This window comes from Hypanus sabinus, chromosome 27 (assembly GCF_030144855.1).
Source record: "Hypanus sabinus isolate sHypSab1 chromosome 27, sHypSab1.hap1, whole genome shotgun sequence".
NCBI classification, from domain to species: domain Eukaryota; kingdom Metazoa; phylum Chordata; class Chondrichthyes; order Myliobatiformes; family Dasyatidae; genus Hypanus; species Hypanus sabinus.
Genome location: NC_082732.1, coordinates 45767186 through 45792406, shown reverse-complemented (window position 1 = coordinate 45792406; position 25221 = coordinate 45767186). Strand labels below are relative to the sequence as shown.

At 41.6% G+C, this 25221-nt stretch overlaps 1 protein-coding gene across 5 annotated transcripts in view; it reads right to left on the bottom strand.

Moving 5' to 3' along the window:
• Positions 1-25221, bottom strand: part of mib2 (MIB E3 ubiquitin protein ligase 2) — a 249551-nt gene that overhangs the window by 199136 nt on the left and 25194 nt on the right. Inside the window, exon 3 of one of the 5 annotated variants that reach the window (XM_059952405.1) lies at positions 14705-14777. The exons of the other annotated variants lie outside the window; for them this stretch is intronic. The gene's annotated coding sequence lies outside the window, so the exon portion shown is untranslated. The remainder of the gene's footprint in view (positions 1-14704; positions 14778-25221) is intronic. 5 annotated transcript variants of the gene reach the window in all.

Here is a 25221-nt window from a genome sequence, read left to right as displayed (position 1 = left end):
ACTATTAATAGCAATAATTCCAGGGAGATAAATGGTCTCAGCAAGCAAACGTTAACACTGCTTTTAATGTGCTTTCTACAGTCAAGACTCAGGAAGTAGTCTGCACAGGGTAGGATCAAGGAGGAATATTCACTGCTGTCTGCCAAATCAATGCATTTCTCAGGGTGACGGTTCTGCCGGGGTTCAGCGGGAAATGTAATCCCAGCAATACGATGAAGCAGAATGTGCACCACTGATCCAATTACTTCATTGCTAGTTTATGAATGATGCACAAAGGGCAGCTTCTAAATTCAGCATGAAGGAGCTGGAATGGAAAGGAACAAAGCTACAAGCTCTGGTAACACATAGGCTTCTCATCCTCAAAACCCCAGAGACTTCAGAATTCAGCAAGCTACCTCCCCCTGCTGTGCAGGGGATTCAGGACAAACAGCTCAAATGCAAATCAACACTATGAAGGAAGAGGTGATCAGACTGGAGCCTAATACAGGAGGAGGTGAGAAAACCTGCCTCATTATTCATTCCTATACTGGGAATAGCATAATTTAACAGAGCAGCTTTAATAGACGTACATGAGATCAATTTCCTGAAAGGAATCGTTTGATCCAGTGAGTAGTTTCTGCGGATGGTATGGTAGCATAGCAGTTAAGCTTTACAGAGCCAGTGACTTGGGTTCAACTCCCACCACAGTCTGACATTACCCTGCGATCGAGTGGCTTTCCTCTGGGTATACTCCCACATTACGAAGATGTATGGGTCAGGGTTAGTGAGCCTTTGGGAGTAGGCCCCAAAAGCATGGTGGCCTGACCCCAACACATCTATGGACATTTGGCTTTTGACAGAAATAATGTATTTCACTGTACGTTTCAATGTACACGTGACAAATAAAGCTAATCATAAATCTTCCAGCTACCTCCCTGCAGATCTAGTAAACGCCCAAGCAAAACGAACGAAAGGTCTTCAAGCCAACATACCGACTCCATTTCTCACAGAATAAGCTTGCTTCTGCCCAACCCACTGAATATTGTGACATTTTCTATTTTTATCAGATGTGAGGATAATAATGACATTTAGATAAAAGACAGGGGATATGGGCCAAGTACAGGAAGATGAGGTTAGCCAAGTTGGCATCTTGGTTGGCACGGAAGGGATGGGCCAGAGGGCCATAATCTGTGCAGTGTGACTCTACATGCACGACATTGGTACAAATGATCCTCTGATGGGAAGTGTGTAGTTTTGGTCACCTACCTACAGGAAAGGTATAAATAAAACTGAAAAAGTACAGAGAAAATTTACAAGCATACTACTGCAAAATGAGGAGCCAATTTATAGGGAAAGGTTGAATAGATTAGAACTTTATTCCTTAGAGCATAGGAGAACAAGGGGAGATTGAGAGGTATACAAAACTATGAGGGGTTTAGAAAGGGTAAATGAAAGCAGGATTTGCCACTGAGGTTCGGTGAGTCTAGAACTAGAGGTCATGGGTTAAAGGTGAAAAGTGAACTGTTTAAGGGAAATATTAAGGGGGAACAACTTCTCTCAGAGGGTGGTGAGGATATGGAACAAGTTGCCAGCACAAATAGTGTGTGCAAATTTGATTTCAACATTCAAGAAAAGTTTGGATAGGTACATGGATGGTAGGGGCATATAGGGCTATGGTCCAGATGAAGGTCAATGGAACTAGGCAAATTAATAGTTCGGCATGAACTAGATGGGCCGAAGGGTGCACTTCTGTGCTGTAGTGCTTTCTGACTTTATATCTTTTGGGGGGGGGGGGAAGAGTAGTAATGGTAGGTGTGGAAGGAAATATAGGTTTAAGGAGCTGTATGTTGCTAAAGCTTTGTGACCTTCAGGTCATCCTGTGCTTTCCAATTAAGTTCCAAATCTGCCAAAATCCCTCATTAGTGATAATACAGCCTCACAAAATAAGGGTCAATGGATGAGCCACAAATCAACTTTTTGTCTTGCTAATGGGGGGTTGGTTTTGCTCACTTGTCTGCTACTAGATATAAACACAAGCTGATTCCTTGTAACTCAGAATTTCACACATGTGGACTCTCCATTATATCATGCTAAAATAAAAGATTTGCTACTTGAAGCCTGGTATCAAGCTTTATTTTAGAAATTCCATGACTGTAGGACATACACAATGAATGGTATTACCCAGATAGTATTGGGGAAATTGATGGACCTCAGGACAAAGCACAAGGATGCTGAAGGTGGAAGCACAGATAAGGAGATGGAGAAGGCAATATGAATATTTACATTCATTAGTGCGGGATGAGAATACAAGAACAGGGGGTGTGATGGCTCAAGTTTATACTGTTAAGATTTCTGGCTGCCCTACCACAGGAAGAAGAGAGAACAGTTCACTGTCAGGGACTATATTCAACTAAAGATGAAAAGACTTTCAGATATTAAGGGAATCAGGAATTATGGTGTTAATTCAGGAAATTACAGTGGGAGGACCTTGAATTTACTGAAGAACAGAGCAGTGTCGAGGGACTGAATGGACTATGCCTGCTTCAATTCCTTCATCCATATATCATTATCTTCCATTTTTTTTAGATCCATTGTGACTGACTTTAATCTGCTCTCTGCCATCAGATTTCTGAGTGGACAATGAACACTACCTCACTATTTTGTTTTTGCTCTCTTTATGCACTATTTACTTATTTTAATTTAATGTATATTTATTACTGTAATTTATAGTTTTTTATGTATTGCACTGTAGTGCTGCTGCAAAATAACAAATTTCATGGCATATGCCAGTGATATCAAACCTGATTCTGAAATCCATTTGCCACAGTATCTCATTTGTTCATTGTTCTAGACACAATTATAACCTAATTTAAATGCTTTCTTCTAAAGGTTGATACAGGCTAAAATTTAAAAATTGAAATCAAATCAACTTACATGTTTACAGAAGAAAGGAGGTTTATAAAATTATGATGGGTATGTAACACTTACCCAACAGGCTGGTACATGTCTAGGGGAAAAGGAGATCCAGCCACACACCAACCCCACCTCCCGTACACACAGGTGCTGTGAGAATCAAGTTTATGCCGTGCGCACACACACCATATCAAACTCACACCAGATCCCGTTATGGAATACACTTTAAAGATTTTACTTAAACTAAAAGAGTACTATGCAATACAATATAATTGAAGGAAAATAAAATAAAGTAAAAGGCGCCAACTTATCAAAGTTCAGTCAGTCGTTGGAGCTCAACCATTGAACCATGCGACCCCTCGTCACTTTCCTCCGACCTCCACGTCCTTGCACCTGGGACCATCTGGGTGGTCGACCGAGCAGTGCGGCGCATGTCCACCTTCCTCGGCGTCTTTTTCCCGACTCCCCTGAAAAGACCGCGAAAACCCCCAAGCTCCTGACCTCACAAGACAAAATAACATTCCCCATTGGTCAACAAATGAATACAATCCCGATATCAGCAAGTCCAAAGCTAAACAACTGCGAGAGAAAGCACTCATCATACAAAGAAGCATTCCTACTCTTAACAGAACAAAGAAGCCATTTTGATTAACATACACAGTACATTGTACAGGTATAATTTACCTAAGGTGGGAGGATACTTTCCCCAGGATAGGGGAGCCTAGAACTAGGAGGCACAGGTTTATTGCAAGGAGGGAGAAATTTAAATGAGAATATCACAAGAGGAATGATAAGCAACTAGTTCAGAGTTCAAATTACATTTATTATCAAAGCATGTACACATTATACAACCTTGAGATTAGTCTTCTAACAGGCAGTCACGAAACAAAGAAGCCCAAAAAACATGAAAAAAAGACCCTTGTACAATCACAAACAAGAGAAAATCTGCAGATGCTGGAAATCCGAGCAACATACACACAAAATGCTGAAGGAATGCAGTCCAGACAGCATAGAAAAGAGTACAGTCAGTGTTTCGGGCTGAGACCCTTCTTCAGGACTGGAAAGGAAGGAGGAAAGAAACTAGAATAAGAAGTTGGGGAAGGGGAAGAGTACAAGCTAGATGATGATAGGTGAGGCCAGATGAGGGAAGAGGTATGTGGATTGGGATGGAGGGGGGGAATGAAGTGAGAAGCTGTGAGGGTTAGGTAGGAAAGGCTGAAGAAAAAGGAATCTGATAGGGACAGGAGAGTGAACTATTTGAAAAAGGGAAGAAGGAATGGCACCATAGGGAGGTGACAGGCAGGTGAGGGGAAGAAAAGGAATAGGGGAAGAATCAGAATATATTATGGAAAAAGAGAGGAAAGGGAGGCAAATTACCAGAAGCGAGAGAAATTAATTTTCATGCCATCAGGTTGAAGGCTACCCAAACAGAACATGAGGTGTTACTGCTCCAGCTTGAGTTTGGCTTCATTGTGGCAGTAAAGAAGGTCATGGAACAACATGTTGGAATGGGAATGGACAGTAGAATTCAAATGGTTGGCCACCAGGAAATACTGCTTGTTGCAGACAGCGAAAGCACAGGGCCTCACCAATGTCGAGGAAAGAGGTGAACAGGCAGGTATAGCACTCTTCCACTTGCAGGGATAAGTGCCAGGAGGGAAATCAGTAGGAAGGGTCAAAAGGACAAGGGAATCATGGAGAGAGAATCCCTGTGGAAAACCGAGTGAGTCGGGGGAGAGGGGGACATGAAGATGTATTTGGTAATAGGATCCTGTTGAAGATTATGAAAGTTGTGGAGAATAATGTGCTGAATGCAGAGGTTCCAGGTGTGGTAGCTAAGGAGAAGAGGAACGCTACCTCTGTTAAAGTAATTCAGCCTGGCGCTTAAGTCGGCATCCAAACATTAGGTTCAGTGGCTTTGGTACACTTTGGGGATTGGATCCTGCCACCTCAATTCAGGCTGTACCTGACCTGTGCAATTTTGTTCCGTGCTTAAATCAATTAAACTACGGGTCTATCTCGCTCTCAGCCCACTGCCTTGCCTCAGTTCTGCCACATCCAAATGAATTGCCAAGTCCAAAGGGAAGTAATAGACTATTGTTTGCCAGTAATTAACAAAGTATTTAGGTAGTTCTTTGATTTCATTGGCCACCAGTCAAAAGTTGCTGAGATTTACCAGTGCTCTCTTAAAATGAAAGCCACAGCATGGTTTAAAATAAGGAATTTAAAAATTCAAAGCAGTAATTTCTGAAAATGAAGGTGAAGTTTGAAATGGGATTCAGTCCAATTGAACAGTTCATGTTAACTGCTCATTCATCTCTCAAACCACAGTAACATAGATGAATAAAGTGTGTGCACACACAAAGACAACAGGCAGCTCATTACTTGGGAGTAAAGTTCTGCACAAAGTGAGCCCAGAAATTTTCACCAGCTGCAGACAGTAGAGTGTGGGGAAAGCCCTGTACCAGGAGTGGGAAACACAAACTAAACACCAATTCCCATACAGCACGTCAGAACATTCCACAGGGAAATATTTACATTTTACTTTATCCCAGCTATTGTTTCACATTTCTGATCATTACAAAGGGACCAGGAAACACTTCCAGGACATATTTCAAGTGCAGTACGAATGGGTGGGGTTGGGCTGAGAATGGAAAGCCTACCATTAGGAGACTTTAGCCCTGGAACAAGGCTCAGCTTGAATTATTTTCAGATTTTCCAAAATTGCATCAACATAGAAAGGCTACAGATAAGTTTTAACAAATATTAAAGAATTTTATCAACAAAACTAATAGTATAAATTAGATACTGCTTATAAAGGATAAACTAAAATCATAAATGAAGAGAAATAATTTGATGATTAAACTCTGCTTTTCCTGTGAATTTTCTCCAGAAGTAACAAATACTTGCAATTCTACAGGTCTTAGTTGCCCCCAGCTCCATATGTAAACAGTTAGTGTTTATGTGTCCGATCAAAAAGAAGAGAACAGCTACAGATGCTGGAAATCCAAGCAACACACATAAATTGCTGGAGGAATTCAGCAGGCCAGGCAGCATCTATGGAAAACAGAACAGTTGATGTCTCGGTACTGAGTTCCTTCAGCATTTTGTGAGTGTTTATGTGTGACCATCAATAGGAAGGAGATTCCTAGATCCACAGCAGGAAGTTTGGGTCAGACTCACAAGAGATTCTGCAGATGCTGGAAATTCAGAGCAACACACACAAAATGCTGTAGGAACTCAGCAGGGTGCGCAGCATCTATGGAGGGGAATAAACAGTCAATGATTTGGGTCTGTAACCCTTTGTTATGAGTAATGAAGGGTCTCGGCCCAAAACATCAGCCGTTCATTCCCCTTCACAGTTGCTACCTAACCTGCGGAGCTCCTCCAGCACTTGGTGTAGGTCAGAGTTAGTGTTTCAATACTATAGCCAAAGTACTCTAAATCAATGTTTTCACTGGACACTGAACACTGCATGTCACTATACTCTAGAAAAACTACCAAACCACATGTTTCTTCCCACAGTTCGAAGATGGTTTAATTGGTTGTTCTAAACTGCCCTGTGATTAGGGTAAGGTGAAATCTCATGGGTTTGCTGGACAAGGCCAGAAGGGCCTTTTCCATGCTGGATCTCTAAATAAATAGGTAGATAGAAAGAAAATGCTGATACACTCAGGAGGTCAAGCAGCATCACTGGAGAAAGAATCACATTCAAAAACACTTCAGCAAAATAGGAATTGTGAGAAAACGAACATAATTATTGCAGAGAGGGGAAAGGGTTGGAATGGACTGGGGGAATGCCTGTGATAGGGTGCAGATCAAAAGGTTTAAGTAAGAGACAGAAAAGAACAAAGGAACAAATTAAAAGAGGAAGATACAATCACATTCATGGAGAGGGCATCAATGGAGTGGCCTGGGCACAGCCACCATCAGGGTTTTATACAGTGCCTATAAAAAGTATTCACTCTCCTTGGAAGTTTCCATGTTTTATTGCTTTTCAACATTGAATCACAGTGGATTTAATTTTGCTTTTTTTTAAAACAGTGACAAACAAAGACTCTTTTGCATCAAAGTGAAAGATCTCTACAAAATGATCTAAATTAATTACAAAGCTAAAACATAAAATAACTGATTGCACAAGTATTCACCCCCCACCCTTAATATGACACACCAAATCATCAGTGGCGCAGCCAATTGGTTTTAGAAGTCACATAATTAGCTTAAGGATCTGTTTTTGGAGACTGTGTGCAGTTAAGGTATTTCAATTGATTGTAGTAAAAATACACCTGTATCTGGAAGGTCCAACTGCTGGTGAGTCAGTATCCCGGCAAAAACTACACCATGAAGACAAAAGAACACTCCAAGCAACTCCATGAAAAGGTTATTGAAAAGCACAAGTTAGGAGATGGATATAAAAAATTTTCAAGCCACTGAATATCCCTTGGAGTGCAGTTGTCAATCATCAAGAAGTGGAAAGAATACGACACAGCTGTAAATCTGCCTAGAGCAGGCCGTCCTCAAAAACTGAGTGGCCATGTAAGAAGGGGCTAGTGAGGGAGGCCACCAAGAGACCTATGACAACACTGGAGGAGTTACAAGGTTCAGTGGCTGAGATGGGGGAGACTACACATGCAATAAATTTTGCCTGGGTGCTTCACCAGTCACAGCTTTATGGGAGAGTGGCAAAGAGAAAGCCACTGTTGAAAAAACTCACATGAAATCTCATCTAGAGAGGCATGTGGGAGACTGAAGTCAGCTTGAAGGAGGTTCTGTGGCCTGATGAAACCAAAATTGAGCTTTTTGGCCATCAGACCAAACAGCACACATCATCAGAAACACACCATCCCTACACTGAAGCATGGTGGTGGCTGTATCATGCTGTGGGGTTGCTTCACTGTGGCAGGCCCCAGAAAGCTTGTGAAGGTAACGGGTAAAATGAATGCAGCAAAATACAGGGAAATCCTGATGCAGTCTGCAAGAAAATTGCAACTTGGAAGATTTGTTTTACAGCAAGACGATGACTCCAAGCATAAAGCCAAAGCTACACAGGAATGGCTTAAAAACAACAAAGTTAATATCCTGGAGTGGCCAAGTCAGAGTCCAGACCTCAACCCAATTGAGAATTTGCGGCTGGACTTAACCACCTTATTAACCTGTGGAGTCAATTTCAGGGAGCTATGGACATGGACTCCAAGATCCCTCTTTGGGTGATTGGTTTATCGAAATGGCAATTGCCCACATGCGACTATATTCAGGCACTGGCTAAAAAGTTGCAAACAGCGTCCATACTGAAAAAGTGCCAGATAACTGAGACCATCTAATCACCTACTCCTGACATGTGTGGTAGTGATCGACTGCAGAGGATATAAGCAGGCTGGTACAATGTGCAGGTAAAGTGAAGAAATACAAGGTGATACATTTTTGTAGAACGAGAAGAGGCAATATATAATAAAGGATACTGAGGTGTAGAGAGATAGGTAAGCTATAAATGGTAGGGCAGTCTGAGAAACAGACACAATCCTTTTCTTTGACAGAGAATATGAAGGCAGAGAAGAGATGCTAAATACTTTTAAAATATTGGAGCAATGTATTCATTTTTGTTACCAGAAAGCAGCAACAGAAGTAGATGGGGTTTAGACCACAAGTCATAGGTGCAGAATTTAGCGCATCAAGTCTGCTCTGCAATTCCATCGTGGTTGATTTATTATCAATCCCAGCCCCATTCTCCTGCCTTCTCCTCATACCCTATGACACCCTGATTAATCAAGAACATATCAACCTCCACTTTAAAAATACACAGTGACTTGGCCTCCACATTCATCCATGGCAATCAATTCCACAGATTCACAACCCTCTGGCTAAAGAAATTCCTCCTCATCTCTGTTCTAAATGGCCATCCTTCAAAAGGTCAAAAGAAGGCTTATGGTTAGTTACTGCTTTTTATGCCGCAGGCCTTTAGGGCAGTAATGAAGGTCCTCCATCTCTGTCTATCATTGGCGAACTTGTTTTTATTGATTGGAATACTGAGTAAAAAGTCAGCAAGTTACATTGCAGGTGTATAAAACTTCAGTCTGGCCACATTTGGAGTATTGTGTGTATTATAGATGGCTGCATTACAGTAAGGATGTGAAGTTACTAGAAAGGCTGCAGAGGAGGTTTATCAGTATATTGCCTGGATTAGAGAGTATTAATCATAGGCAGAAGCTGGACAAACTTGGATTGTTTCATGTACAGTGTCAGTAACCGATGGGGTGATCCTGGTCCTCTTCTCGTTGCTACCATCAGGGAGGAGATACAAGATGCCTGAAGACACACATTTCAGGAACAGCTTCTTTCCCTCTGTCATCAGATTTCTGAAAGGACAATGAACCCATATACACTACCATACATGTTTCAGCTCTCTTTTTGCAATACTTAATTTAATTTAATATGATGATATATATCAGGGATAATAAACTTGATTTTGATTTGAGAGAAGTTTATAGAAATACAAAAGTCATGGATCTGGCAGAAAGTCAGTCTCTTTCACAGATTAGGAATGGCAAATACTTGAGGTCATAACTTTAAAGTGAGGGAGGAAAAATTTAAAAGGAATTTACATGGCAATGTTTTATTTTAGACAGAATGGTGGATGCCTGGAGAGTGCTGCCAGGGAGGCGCTGGAAGCAGATACAATAGTAAGATGCATTTAGACCAGGGGTTCCCAACCAACATAAAAAAGGTAGGGAACCATTGATTTAGACAAACAGGGAATAGAGGATATTGTCCACTGTATTTTGACAGACATGTGAACAGGCAGGGTATGGGGGGGGTGGGAATATTGATCACATACAGGCAGATGGGATTGATTAAATTGGTATCATGGTCAGCACAGATATTGAGGGCTGAAGTACCTGTTCCTGAGCTGTACTCTTTGAAGTTCTGTTACAGGATGGAATGTGAGAGGGTGCAGAAGAGACTTATGGAAACTGTTCCTGGGAACAGAAACCATATCACAAAGACACAAGAGCTTCTGTTGATAATGGTGTTTCAGCCTGAACCATCGACTCTTTAACCCCTTCCTTTGATGCTGCCTGACCAGCCGAGTTCCTCTAGCATTTTGTGTGTGTTGCATCATATTACAGAGACAATGAGATCTCGGTTTCAATGAGATTTCCCCCCCCCCCCCCCCACACATTCTTTTGAATTCCAGTGACTGTATGCCCAGAGCCATCAATCGGTTCTCATATGGAAACCCTTTCATTCCTGGAATCATTTTCAGATATACAAGGAGTAAAAGATGGGTGAGAGTAGATATTGGACCACTGGCAAAAGACCATGGAGAAGTAGTAATGAGGAACAAGGATATGGCGGATGAACTGAATAAATATTTGCATCAGTCTTCATCATGGAAGACACCAGCAGTATGCCTGAAGTTTGAGAGTGTCAGGGCAGAAGTGAGTACAGTCGCTATTACTCAGAAGAAGGCGGGAAGCTGAAAGGTCTGAAGATAGATAAGTTACTTGGTCTAAATAGAATACACCACAGAGTTCTGAAAGAGGTAGCTGAAGAATTTGTGGCGGCATTAGGAATCATCTTTCAAAAATCAATAGATTATGGCATGGTTCCAGAGGACTGGAAAATTGCAATTGTCACTCCACTCTTCAAAAAGGGAGGGAGACAGAAGAAAGAAAACTATAAGCCAGTTAGCCTGATCTTAGTGGTTGGGAAGATTTTGGAGTTGATTGTTAAGGATGTGGTTTTGGGGTACTGGGAGGCTCATATAGGCCAAAGTTAGCATAGTTTCCTCAAAGGAAAATCTTGCCTAACAAATCTGTTGGGAGTTCTTTGAAGAAGTAACAAGCAGGATAGGCAATGGAGAATCAGTGGATATTGTGTACTTGGATTTTCAGAAGGCCTTTGACAAGGTGCCACACATGAGGCTGCTTAACAAATTACGAGCCCATGGTATTACTGGAAAGATACCTGCACGGATAAATCAGTGGCCGATTGGCAGCAAGCATAGAGTAGGAATAAAGGGAGCCTTTTCTGATCGGCCTTGGTGACTTTGTGGTGTTCCACAAGGGTCTGTGTTGGGTCTTTTTACGTTGTATGTCAAAGATTTTGATGATGGAATTGATGACTGTGTGGCTAGTTTTGTGGATGATGCGAAGATAGGTGGAGAAGCACAAAATCATCAATTCCATCATCAAAATCATTGAAGGAGCAGGGAGGCTGCAGAAGGACTTAGACAAATTAGGAAGATGGCAAAAAAGTGGCAGGTGTAATAGTGTGTCAGGAAGTGTATGGTCATGAACATTGGTATAAAGAATAAAAGCATAGACTATTTTGTAAATGGGGAGAAAATTCAAAAAGGGTCTTGGGAGTCCTTGTGCAGGATTCCCTAAAGGTTATCTTGCAGGTTGAATCTGTAGTGAGGAAGGCAAATGTAATGCTGAGGCTTTATAAGGCACTGGAGAGGCCTCACCTGGAGTATTGTGAGCAGTTTTGGGCCCTTATCTTAGAAAGGATATGCTGATATTGGAGAGGGTTCAGAAGAGGTTCACAAGAATGATTCTGGGAATGAAAGGCTTTTCATATGAGGAATGTTTGATGACTCTGGGCTTTTACTCACCGGAATTCAGAAGAACGAGGGGGAAATCTCATTGAAAATTACCAAATATTAAAAGGCCCAGGCAGAGTGGATATGGAAAGTATGTTTCCTATGGTGGGGTGTCTTGGACCAGAAGGCACAGCCTCAGAATAGAGGGATGTCCATAATGAAGTGGCAAAGCAGACTTGATGGGCAAAGTGACCTAATTTTCTGCTCCTATGTCTTATGGATAGGTAAATGGAGGGGTGGAACTTGGACAGCTGGGTGGGAGTCGAACACAGGGAATTAAGATTAGCTGGGTGGGCACCGTGGTCAGCATGATCTAGTTGGGTCAAAGGGCCTGTATCTTTGAAAGGCGGGGTAGGCTGGGACTTTTCCCAAGGTTGAGAGGTGACTTTGTAGAGGTAACATAAAGTGAATGGTCACAATCTTTTAAAATGGAAGACATAGACTTAAAGGTGAGAGGGGAAAGATTTAAAAGAGATCTGAGGGGTAAGTTTTGTAAACAACAGGTGGGGAGTGTATGGAATAGGGCGCCAAAGGAAACTGTAGAGGTGGGTGCAGTTACAACATTTAAAAGACATTTAGACAGGTCCAAGGAAGGATATGTTTAGAGAGATTTGGGGCAACCACTGGCAAATAGGAGCAGCTCAAGTGTGGATGATTTAGGATGAGGGCCTGTTTTGGTGTTCTATGACCTCACCGATGGGGCTTTGCTCTCTGGTCCATGTTGGCACTGAGGCTATGATGAGTTCTGAAGAGTATTGTATTAAGAGCCAGGCATTTCTACAACCTCTATGAAGTGGTATTTAACAAAAGCAGGAAGAATGGTAAAAACACACTCCACAAAATAATGTGTTGAAGGAAGGAAAGCAAGACATGAACTTTCTAACAAGATCTCTGTCAGAGATAAATCTTCATATTGTTGGCCTTGCTTTAGAATCTTCTATCTTGAGATGAAGTCCCGAGTTAGTGAGAAATAATTAGCCTCAACTACAGTTAATGAAGAATGATCATCTCCAAGAATAGTTTATGATACACTCCTCTGATGATGGCAAAATATATCTTGGGGAAAGAATACATTTCAAAATCAACAATTGGTAAATAATCACCTCAAATTACAGGAATGATAAAACACTTAACTGCACAATCACATCTGTGTAATCTAGAGACTTAACTAATAAATGGAGAACACAAGGATTTCGACTTCTACTTGACCAATACAGTGAGAAATGTATAAAGCAGGGACAGGATTCATGTACTACTATTCTAAAATGTAGACATACGAATATTTGATATCCTTGCCTTTGGAAGTAGAATCTTTCTCCTGTGTATCACACACAAACTGCTAGAGGAACTCGGCTGGTCAAGCATCTCTATGGAGGGGAATAAACAGTCGACGTTTCAGGCTGAGACCCTTCATCGGGACTGGAAAGGAAGGGAATAAAGCCAAAATAAGAAGAGGTGGGGAGGGGGAGGAGGACAAACTAAAAGATGATAGGGGAAGCCAGGTGGGTCGGGGAGTGGGATGTTGTGAAAAGCTGGGAGATGTTAGGCAGTAAGTGTAAAGGGCTAAAGGAGGAGGACCATAAGACGTAGGAGAAGAAGAAAGCCATTCGGCCCATCGAGTTTTCTCCACCATTCAATCATGGGCTGATCCAATTCTTCCAGTCATCCCCACTCCCCTGCCTTTTCCCCAAACCCTTTGATGCCTTGGCTAATCAAGAACCTATCTATCTCTGCTTTAAATGCACTCAATGACTTATCCTCCACAGTGCTCGTGGCAACAAATTCCACAGATTTACCACCCACTGACCAAAGTAATTTCTCCACATCTCTGTTCTAAATGGACATCCTTCAATCCTTAAGTCATGCCCTCTTGTCCTAGACTCCCTTACCAAAGGAAATAACTTTGCTATATCTAATCTGTTCAGGCCTATTAGCATTCGGAACGATTCTATGATATCCCCTCTCATTCTCCTGAACCCAGGAAATACAGAGTTGCCTGGCATTTCTCATACAGTAACCCTTTCATTGCTGGAATCATTCTCATGAACCTTCTCTGAACCCTCTCCAACGTCAGTATATCCTTTCTAAATCTGATAAGAGAGGAGAGCAGACAATGGGAGAAAGGGAAGGAGGGGCACCAAATATGCCAATTGAAGCAGCTACCTGGGATCCTCGGTGGTTCCCAACAGGGAGGCCTAAAAATAGAGCTGGAAGCCATGTGGAACAAGATGGCGATGGAGGTTTCTCTCCTGTGCAAGAATCTGAATCAGCAGCTCGGGCTGACAGTAATACATTACCCTTCATGCGCTGTATCCTTGGATTTATGCAGCAGTGAAGTGCAAATTTACAATAATGCCTCTGAGTTGCAAAACAGATGTATCAGTCTTACTTGAATAAAAAGTTAGTTCACTCTGTGCATTAAGATTATTTACAAATATTAACAAGGAACTTACAAAACATGAACATGGCAATGTCTTGGTAATAAAATGTTCTGTTCAGAAACTAGGTGCCAGAAATAGTAATATTTTCACAGGATATAAGATATAGGAGCAGAATTAGGCCATGTGGCCCATCGAGACTGCTCTGCCATTTCATCATGCTGATTTATTATCCCTCTCAACCCCATTCTCTTGCCTTCTCCACATAACCTTTTATGCCCTGACTAATCAAGAACCTATTAACCTCTGTTTTAAATAGGTGACTGTGGCAATGAATTCCAGATTTACTACCCTCTGGCTAAAGTTATTCCCCCTCATCTCCATTCTAAATGAATGTCCCTCTATTTTGAGGCTGTGCCTTCCATCCTAGACTCTCCCACTATAGGAAGCAACCTTTATACGTCCTTTCTATTTCAGACTTTCAACATTCACAGAGTAGGGATCCACAGAGTAGGGGTTTCTAGATGTGAATTTACTGACAGGGATCCACAGAGAAGGGGTTTCTCGATGTGAATTCACTGACAGGGGCCCATAGAGTAAGGGTTTCTCAACATGACTCCTCCTCATTCAACTTGTCAGAATGATTTCCTGAAGATACTGCATGCTGTACTGTAACTGGCTCTCTAAAACACGTTCAAATCTTTTTCCTATATAGCTTTATAATGAATTATGGGAAATTAATATAGACACAGCCAAAAAAGCCCAATTTTTACAGCTATGGATTTTAAAAAGGTCACAAAACAGCAATCATTATCAAGGACAAAATGCTCACGTAAGTCTTCAGCCAACTGCAGATCACGTTCCATTCCTCTTAACATAACAGGCCTAAGCTTCAGGGCTTTCATCTGAGAGAAACAAAAGCCACCTCCAATTAAGTTTCATATAGGAAAAGAAAACTCAGTATTTCCACTGTTTTACATGAAGGAAGTTTCAGAAAGACAAAGGAAAGCAGAGATGGCATTAGGGGGAAATCAATTCTTCAGTTGATTTGCTCAGATGGACAAACATTGGTTGTTTGTCTGTCTTGTTGTATGCAGTTTTTCCATTGATTCTACTGTGTTCCTTTCTATTTACTGTGAATCACTGAAAGAAAATGAATATCAGGGTAGCATATGCACTTGAATAATAAAATTACTTTGAACTTAGCGTTATTTCATGTGTACATGACATTTTGGTCATGTGTACATGGAAACATTCAGTGAAATTCTTTGTTTATTTCAATGGCCAATACAGCTTGAGGATGTGTTGGGGCAGTCCATAATATAGGATGCCACAACTTGCTACCTGTGGGAGGAAACCCATGTAGTCATGGGGAGAACATACAAATTCCTTACAGACAGCAGGAATTGAACCCCAATTGTTGTACGCTGGCGCTGTAATAGTGTTACATTAACCATTACACCACAGTGCCTCTCTAACATTTACAAAGAGCAATTATAACATTTCACACTGGAACATGTCTTACAAATAAGACTGTATCAAAGAGCTTCTAGCAACTAGGGATTTCATGAAAACATCGGAGGGAAGGTTACTGTGATGTCTCGCCTAGGTTTGCACAATGAAATGATTCTTGTGTGAGAAAGTGAACATCAAGGTGTTAAAAAAAACTTAGAAAAAATTAAATTAGAAATTTAATTTAAATTAGATAAGTTAATAGCCATGTGGACAAGGGTAGATAATGACAGGAAAGCCACCAGTACTTTATTAAAGGTGATGGACTATTTTGGTGAAATTTTACTCAGAACACTGATGAGGACAATGTGCTTATTGTTATATACGTGACTTCAAATTACGTTTGATAAAATGCCATATAATAGACTTGTCAGCAAACTGAAGTCCATGGGATAAAAGAGGTAGCAGCAGTAATAATACAAATCTGACAGTGAGGCATAAATATTTTTTGGACCAGAAAGAACATTTGTTTCTGCACGCTGATCAAGAAGAGATTACTCACAACATGGATCATTATGAAACAGGGTGCATGGCAGTCTTGCATAACACAAAACAAATCTGCAGATTATTAAATCACAAGAATGAGATTAGATCAATACCGGACGTTGCATGCAATTATCAACTCTAGCATGAACACATGCTTCCAAAACCACACGAGTAGAGATTAAAGCTATTTGCCTTTCTGCAATAATAGCCAGACTCCTGAACAAGTTCCATGCCTTCAGAATTCAATCGTACAACAAAAGGGCTACATATGGCGACTCTTGTGGGCTGCCCCCAGCAGATATTACGGACCGTATTAGCTGTTGACACAAGCAATGCAGGTCACCGTTAATGAAGTACATGTGCATGTGACAAATCGAACTAATCTTTGTGGACAGAGTGTGCTTGCTACGCAAGCAGGCAAGGAGGAAGCCTGCCAGTATAGTCATTGCGTTGGTTTGATTGGCAGCCTCACAGAAACAGTGATTGTTTTTTTGCAATGTGCAGATACTGAATAACAAAATGAAATAGGTGTGAACTCAAGCTACAACTATTCACATATTTATTTACTAGTAGATCTCATAAGACCATAAGACATAGGATCAGAATTAGGCCATTCAGCCCATCAAGTCTACTCCACCATTCCAACATGGCTGATCCTGGATCCCGCTCAACCCCATACACCTGCCTTCTCACAGACACCATACTGAATTTGACTTATTTTAACATTAGTCTCCAAATACTGTGAAACCTCATCCTTAATAATAGACTCCAATACATGCCAAACCACCGAAGTTTGGCCAACTGGCCTATAATTTCCTTTCTTTTGCCTTCCTCCCTTCTTAAAAAGTGGAGAGATATTTCCAAATTTCCTGTCCTCTGGGACCCATGCCAGAATCAAGTGATTCTTGAAAGATCATAACCAATGCATGTTATCTCTTCAGCAACCTCTCTCAGGACTCTGGGATGTAGTCCATCTGGTCCAGGTGACTTATCCACCTTAAGACCTTTGAGTTTGCCTGACACTTTTTCCTGTGTAATAGCAATGGCGCACACTCCTGCTTCCTGACACTCGCGGACCACTGACATACTGCTTACTGTCTTTCACAGTGAAGACAGATGCAAAGTACTCATTAAGATTATCTGCCATTTCTTCGTCCCCCATTACTACCTCACTAGCATCATTTTCCAGTAGTCCAATATCAACTCCCACCTCCCTTTTACTCTTTATATAATTGGAAAAACTTTTTGTATCTTGCTTTATATTATGGCTAGTTTGCTCTCATATTTCATCTTTTCCCTTCTTATAACTATTTCAGTTGCCCTTTTTTGGATCTTATAAGCTTCCCAATCATCCAACTTCCCACTCACTATTGCTACCTTATATGCCATTTCCTTGTCTTTTATGCAGTCCTGAACTTCCCTTGTCAGCCATGGTTGCCTACCCCTGCCATTTGAGACCAACTTCTGTGGGAAATATCTATCCTGTGCCTTGTGAACTATTCCCAGAAATTTCAGCCATCTTGTTCTGCCATCATCATTCTCCATTCCACCTTGGTAAGCTCCTCTCTCATGACTCTGTAATTCCCTTTATTCCATTGCAATATTGAAACCTGAGTTATGTGGCTCCCTCTCAAACCGCAGTATGAATTCAATCATATTACAAATACTGACTCCTAAGAGTTCCTTTACACTAAGCTCCCTAACAAGATCTGGACTATTGTACAACACCCAGTCTAAAATAGCCTCTCCCTGAGTAGGCTCAAGCACAAGCTGCTCTAAAAAGCCACCTTGTAGGCATTCAACACATTCCCTCTCTTACAATCCGACACCAACCTGACTTTCCAAACCCCTTGCATATTACAATTAAAATTGTGTCATTACCCTTATTATATACCTCTTCCAGCTCCCTTTGCAAATTCAATCTCAATCTTGGCTACTATTTGGAGGCCTATTTACGATTCTTATAATGGCTTTTTTACCCTTGCAGCCACTGATTCAATATTCTCTGACCAAATGTCACCTCTTTCTAAAGATGTAATTCCATCAGAACCACTCCACCACCTATGCCTTTCTGCCTGTCCTTTCAATACAAAGTATATCCTTTGATTAAACTGCCAACTATGGCCTTCTTTCAATGATGCTCACATTGTCATACCAACCAATTTCTAATTGCACCACGAGTTAGTCCACCTTATTCCGAATGCTACAAGCATTTAAATTCAGCATTTATGGTCTAAATTCCAGCGACTACAGGCCCAAAGCTGCCAAATGCTCCTTATATATTAACCCCTTCATCCATGGAATCATTCTTGTGAACCTCCTCTGGATTCTCTCCAATGATAGCACATCCTTTCTGAGATATGGGGCCCAAAACTGTTGGCAATACTCCAAGTACATCACACTCACTCAAATATATTCCTATGGAAATAAAATACACAAAAGACACATGACTATTGTCTCTTCTTTTACTCCTTCTTAAACCCATCACACCTACAGGAGCAAAGGTTGCCAACAGCAGCTGACCAGAGTCCTCCGTCCTGGGTCAGTAGAAGGTTGATCAGGCTTCTCTCCATATGACTTCATACGTCTCTCAGGCAAAGATCCTTCCTCTCCCAGAGATAAGGTCTTTGGAGCTTGTGTTGGCGTTTCTTTGGCTCAGGATTTATACAGGATAGAGTTGTTGGTCCCATAACCAACTTTCAGAGCCGATTGGGGACATCCGTGGTGGAGCTGAGCATTGTCTCAACATCAGCAAAAGTAATACAGTGCACTTGAAAGTATCTGTACTTGTCAACTGTGCTGTCAAGGAGCACTTACTCACCTGAAACCACGTCTTAAGATATGAGAATAGAAACGTAGAAAAATTACAGCACAATACAGACCCTTCGGCCCACAAAGCTGTGCCGAACATGTCCTTACCTGAGAAATCACCTAAGGTTACCCATAGCCCTCTATTTTTCTGAGCTGCATATACCTGTTCAGGATTCTCTTAAAAGACCCTATCGTATCCGCCTCCACCACCGTTGTCGGCAGCCTGTTGCATCGTACTGATTAAGTTTGGAAGTGAGGCTGATTTTTTTTCCAAAAATGTTGCAGCGTGACTCATCTACCTAACAGACATTACAACACAGAAACATACAAGTCTCAATGTTTGCCATTGCACAGACATTCTTGTTTTTATCCCTATTGACACCTACATTTAGTTTGTTTTCCATTCACCAAGAAGTAAAGAAACAAAAGGAGATTATGCTCCTCCACTAGTATTTACTGGGGAATCTGAGCAGTGCCACATAATATGTACATGCTGTGATCACTGAGGAAAGGATGCATGATCCTAAATTTTTTTTTAAAGTTATTGAGTAAAAGTGCAGAATAGATCCTTCAGGTCCTTCAAGCCACATTGCACAGCAATCCCCTGATTTAATCCTAACCTAATCATGGGATAATTTACAGTGACCGATTAACCTACCAACAAATAGGTCTTTCAACAGTTGGAGAAAACCAGTGCACCTGGGGAAACCCACGTGGCCATGGGGAGAACATACAAACTCCTTACAGGCAGTGCTGGGAATTGAACCCAGGTTGCCCATACTGTAAAGCGCTGGGCTAACCACTACGAAACTGCAATCAAATTAGTTATCTGATTACCTCCTATTTTACAAGAATTTTAAATTCTGTACAATTGAAAAGAGAATCAGAATAGAGTGACAGAAGTGTACAGCAAAGAAAAAAGCCCTTCAGCCCTTCATGTCCATTCTGACTAATCTAATCCCATTTCGCAGCATTTGGCCAATATACTTCTTAAAAGCACCTGATTAAAAATGTGCAAGTACATTGAAACACTGATTTGTTAACATTTATTGAACATTTATAAGGCATGATATGAAAGAAATAAAATATTTTAATAAAAAATTACAAATATTACAAGGGTTTTTAAGCACAAATTCATATCCATAGCCATGATAGCTTTCAGAAAAGCTGAATAAGGACCAAATACCGCCCATAATAGAAATGCTGAACGAGGTACAAATACCGCCAATGATAGAAATGGTCAACATGGCCCGAATACTGCCATTGAGAGCTTTCAGAAATGTTGAACGAGGATTAAATACCAACAATGATATAAATGCCGAATGAGAACCAAATACTACCAATGACTGCGGAGCAGCCTCACAGGGCCAAATGGCCTAATTCTGCTCCTATATCTTATGATAGAACTGCTGAACAAATACAGCTTTCAGAAATACTGATCCATTAACATTGCAGTTTCTCATCCACTGCACCCCAAACTACTGCACCCTCAGCTCAGGGCTGACGATAGCACGCAGTGTACATATCGCCAACAGGGTTATAGTCCATGCCACATGCACAGCAAACCTTAAATCCAACTTCTTGTCCATAAACAGCCAGTGTTCCTATATGCTGTCACTAAGCAGCAGTGCTATGAACGGGTGAGTGATCCATTTACTCTCAGAGATTACATGCTGCCAATATGGAGACTAATCAATTGTAGGCCACATTCAAACTTATTTTCAATTCAATGTTTCAGCAGAAGAGCTTCAGAACTTTTCCTCAGTTACTGATGAAGAATTGGCAGCATACCAGCTAGTATAACACTTTAGAGTGCCAGCCACCCGGGTCCAATTGCACCACTGTCTATAAGGAGTTTGTATGCTCCCTCAGTGACCGTGCGGGTACCCCGGATTCCTCGCACATTCCAAACATGCAGTTTAGGGTCAGCAAGTGGTGGGCATGTGATGTTGCTGCCAGACTTGCTTCCAGCACAATCCTCACTGATTTGATTTGATGCAAACAACACATTTCACTGTATGTTTCAATGTACAAATGATAAATAAAGCTAAGCTTTGAATCTTTCTTTGAACTACAAACAGTTGTTGCTGCTGAACTGATCCCTGAGCTACTCCACTGGCCATAGGACGTCAACTTCAAATAACCTCTTATCCCTTCTTGCTGCCAAACTCTATCCATACCAACAGGTCACTTCCAGCAGCATGGGTCCTTACCTTGTAGTGGAACTGATTGTGAAGGACAAGTTAGGACTTTATTCCTTGAAACATACAATACTGAGGGGAGATTTGACAGAGGTATACAAAATTATGAAGGATATAGATAATGTAAATGCAAGCAGGCTTTTTCCACTGAAGTTGGGTGATAGTACAACCAGAGGTCATGTGTAAAGGGTGTGAGGTGTAAAGTTTAAGGGAACATGAGTGGAAACTACTTCAATCAGGGTCGTGAGATTGTGGAATGAGCTGCCAGCTTTGTGGAATGAGCTACTTTGATAGGTACGTGGAGGGCTATGGCCTGGGTGCAGGTCGATAAAAATAGGCAGCATAAATAGTTTGGCACAGACTAGATGGGCTAAGAGGATCTGTTTCTGTGCTGTACTTTTCTATGACTCCATAACTCTAAGAGACCCATGTGAATGTCAGACACAGTTCCTCCTTCGTGAAGCCATCCTGACTCAATCTGATTAGATTAAGACCTTCCAAATGTGTTGCTCTTACTCTCCTAGTAATTGATTCTAACAACTTTCCAACAATAGATGTTATGCTAATTAATCTTTAGTTACTTGCTATTTGTGTCCCTGCTTCGTTTGAACACGTTGGAACATTTATATCCATCTACATATCTGAGCTACTTTATGTATTTATTGTATTTTTATTAGTATTATTATATTCTTTATCTTACTGTGACTTTTTTAGTGCTGCATTGGATCCAGAATAACAATTATTTTGTTCTCCTTTAAACCTATATACAAGAAATGATATTAGACAATCTTGATTTTGAGAAAATATAGTCTGGAAGGAACAGCCTCTTTATCTGCAACATTTGACATTTGATTCCGCAAGTGTAGCAGGTTTCCATGTGTTCCATGCAGAGTAACGGTTCTCTGCAAAGAGTATAATGCAAGGTGTAATGAATATAAATGGTGAAAGCTCCATGCCACACATGTGGTTATAACATGATTATCATTCCTTTGCGCTATTTGTCAGGATGGGGGCACCAGACTTAAACAACACAGGCTATAGAAAGTTGATGGAAAAATGATGCAGAGATCTGTGACAGGTGCGTATTACTGGAAACAAATCAAAGGTTTTAGATGGACCTTTGCAGACAACCAGATCAGGCTGTGAAAGGAATTCCAAACGTAAACCCTATTGGCTTTTTAAGTCAAATTCCCTCCACTTTCATCTTTCTTGACCACATGAGGCCATAAGACAAAGGAGCAGATTTAGGCTATTTGGCCCATCAAGTCTCTCTACTATTCAATCATGGCTGATTTATTTTCCCTCTCAACTCCATCCTCCTGTCTCCTCCCTGTAGCCTTGACACCCTGATTAACCAAGAACCTATCAACCTCAACTTTAAATATAACCAATGACTTGGCCTCCAAAATCATCTATGGCAATGAATTCCACAAATTTATCACACTCTGGCTGTAGAAATTCCTCTTCATCTCTGTTCTAAATGGACTTCCCTCTATTCTGAGGGTGTCCTAGATTCCCCCAACACAGAAACATTCTCTCCTTATCCACTCCATCTAGGCCTTTCAATATTCAATAGCTGCAATGAGATTCTCCTCCACCGCCCTTCATTCTTCTAGACCCCTATGAGTACAGGCCCATGAAAATCAAACACTCCCCCATATGTTAACCCTTTAAATTCCCAGAATCATTCTCATGAACCTCCTCTAGACTCTCTGCAATGCAAGCACATGCTTTCTTAAATAAGGGGCCCAGAATTGCTCACAATACTCCAGGTGAGGTCTGACCAATGCCCCATAAAGCCTTGGCATTACATACATGAGAAAACCTGCAGGTGCTGGAAATCCAGTGCAACTCACACAAAATGCTGAAGGAACTCAGCAGGTCAGGCAGCATCTATGGAAAAGAGTAAACAGTCAACGTTTCAAGCTCAGACCCTTCTTCAGGACTGGGAAAAAAAGATGAGAAGGAGGTCAGAGTAAGAAGGTGGGGGGTGGAGGAAGTAGTACAAAGTGGTCAGTGATAGGTGAAACCAGAAGGGGGGAGGAGTGAAGTAAAGAGCTGGGAAGTTGATTGATGAAACAGATAAAGGACTGGAGGAGAGGGAATCTGATAGGAGAGGGCAGAAGACCATGGAAGAACTGGAAGGGGGAGGAGCACCAGAGGGAGGTGATGGGCGGGCAAGGAGTTAGGAGAGAGAGGGAAACAGGAATGGGGAATGAGGAGAAAGGGTGGGGCAATTATTGGAAGTTCGAGAAATCGATGTTCATGCCATCAGGTTGGAAGCCACCCAGATGGATTACAGGTGTTGCTCCTCCAACCTGAGTGGCGTCTCATGCCCCATAAATCTTCGGCATTAGAGGAGGTCATGGACTGACATGCCGGAATGGGAATGGAAAGTGGAATTAAAATGGGTGGCTACTGGGAGATCCTGCTTTTCCTGAGAGACGGAGCGTAGGTGCTTGGCAAAGCAGGTTTCACAGATAAACAGAAGACCACACCGGGAGCACTAGAGTAGATGACTCCAACAGACTTGCAGGCGAAGTATAACCTCAAATGGTAGTGAGAGAGGAGGTATAGGGGCAAGTATGACATTTGCTCTGTTTGTAAGTATAGTGCCAGGAAAGAGATCAGTGGGAGGAATGAGTGGACAAGGGAATCATGTAAAGCAGAAAGATGCGAGGAGGGAAAGATGTGCTTGGTGGTGGGATCCAGATGCAAAGGGCAGAAGTTATAGAGAATTTTGTGCTAGACGCAGATGCTAGGTGGTAGGAGAGGACAAGAGGAACCCTATCACTGGTGTGGCGGCGGGAGGATGAGGTGAGGGCAGACATGAAATGAAAGAGATGTGGGTGATGGCAGAGTTGATGGTGGAGGAAGGAATGCCTCTTCCTTTGCATGTTTTTCCTCAACATTGCATCCTTGCTTTTATATTTTAATCCTCTTGAAATGAATGCTAACATTGCAATTGCCTTCTTTACTACTGACTCAACCTGCAAGATAACCTGTAGGGAATCTTGCACAAGGACTCCAAAGTCCCTTTGCACTTCTAAGTTTTGAATTTATCCCCATTTAGAAAATAGTCTATGCCTTTATTCCTACCAATGTGCATGACCATACATTTTCCTTCACTGTATTCCATCTGCCACATCTTTGTCCATTCTCCCAATCTGTCAGTGTGGCATCCCTGTTTTCTCAACATTTCCTGCCCTGTACCTATGATAGTATTATCTGCAAACGTAGCAATAAAGCCATCAATTCCATCATCCAAATCATTGATCTATAACATGAAAAGAAGCGTTTTCAACACCGACCCCTGCTGAACACCACTAGTCACCGGCAACCAACCAGAAAAGGAAGGCCACTTGCCAAACAGACAATCTTCAATCCATGCCGGTATCTTTCTGTATTATTGGTTTTTATCTTGTTAAGCAGCCTCATGTGTGGCATATTGTCAAAAGCCTTCTGAAAATCCAAATAAACGAAATTCAAACATTGGGGTGTATCATCCATTCTACCAGCTGGAATTGTTTCCCTCATTCCTTCGCAAACTTTGAGATGAAATTGTTAAACTAACTGAATATTAAGCAAAAGGTTATTTAACATCGAGGATAGTGGTACCAAGCTCTCAAAGCAATTACCACTTTAGCTGGAAGAAAATGGAACCATACTTGCATGGAGAGCTTTCCTTCTGTTCAAAGCACTACTCAACCTTGGGATGAATGAATACACTTTACTTTCATTTAGACAAATATAATGGAGACACAGAGGACTGTGGATGCTGGAATCTGCAACAAACGACAAAATGACAGAGAAACTACAATATTTGTGGAGGTCTTTTAGGTTTGTTTATTTAGAAATACAGCTTGGAACAGGCCCTTGCAGCACCACCCAGCACCCACCGATTTAACCTTAGCCTACCGCCTACACAGTACAACTTTGGACTGGGGGAGGAAACCAGAGCACCCAGAGAAAACCCACTCAGCCACAGAGAGAACAAACAACTCCTTACAGATAGTGCAGAATTAATCTCTGAACTCCGACGCCCCGAGCTGCAATAGTGTCGCACTGGCCATTGCACTAACATGGACGCCAGGCACCACAGACAGAAATTGGGGAGAAAGCCAGTACAAGAAGGTGAAGAGGAAAGGGTTACCACCTCTGGCAGGTTAACACAGATCCAGGTATAGAGGGGAGAATGAGAATAGTGACAGAGGCTGGGAGGTGATGGGTGGATCCAGGGGTATAGGAGAAAGTGGGAATAGAGACAAAGACTGGGAGGTGGTGGGTGGATCCAGGTTTATAAGGGAGAGTGGGATTAGTGATAGAGACTGGGGAGTGC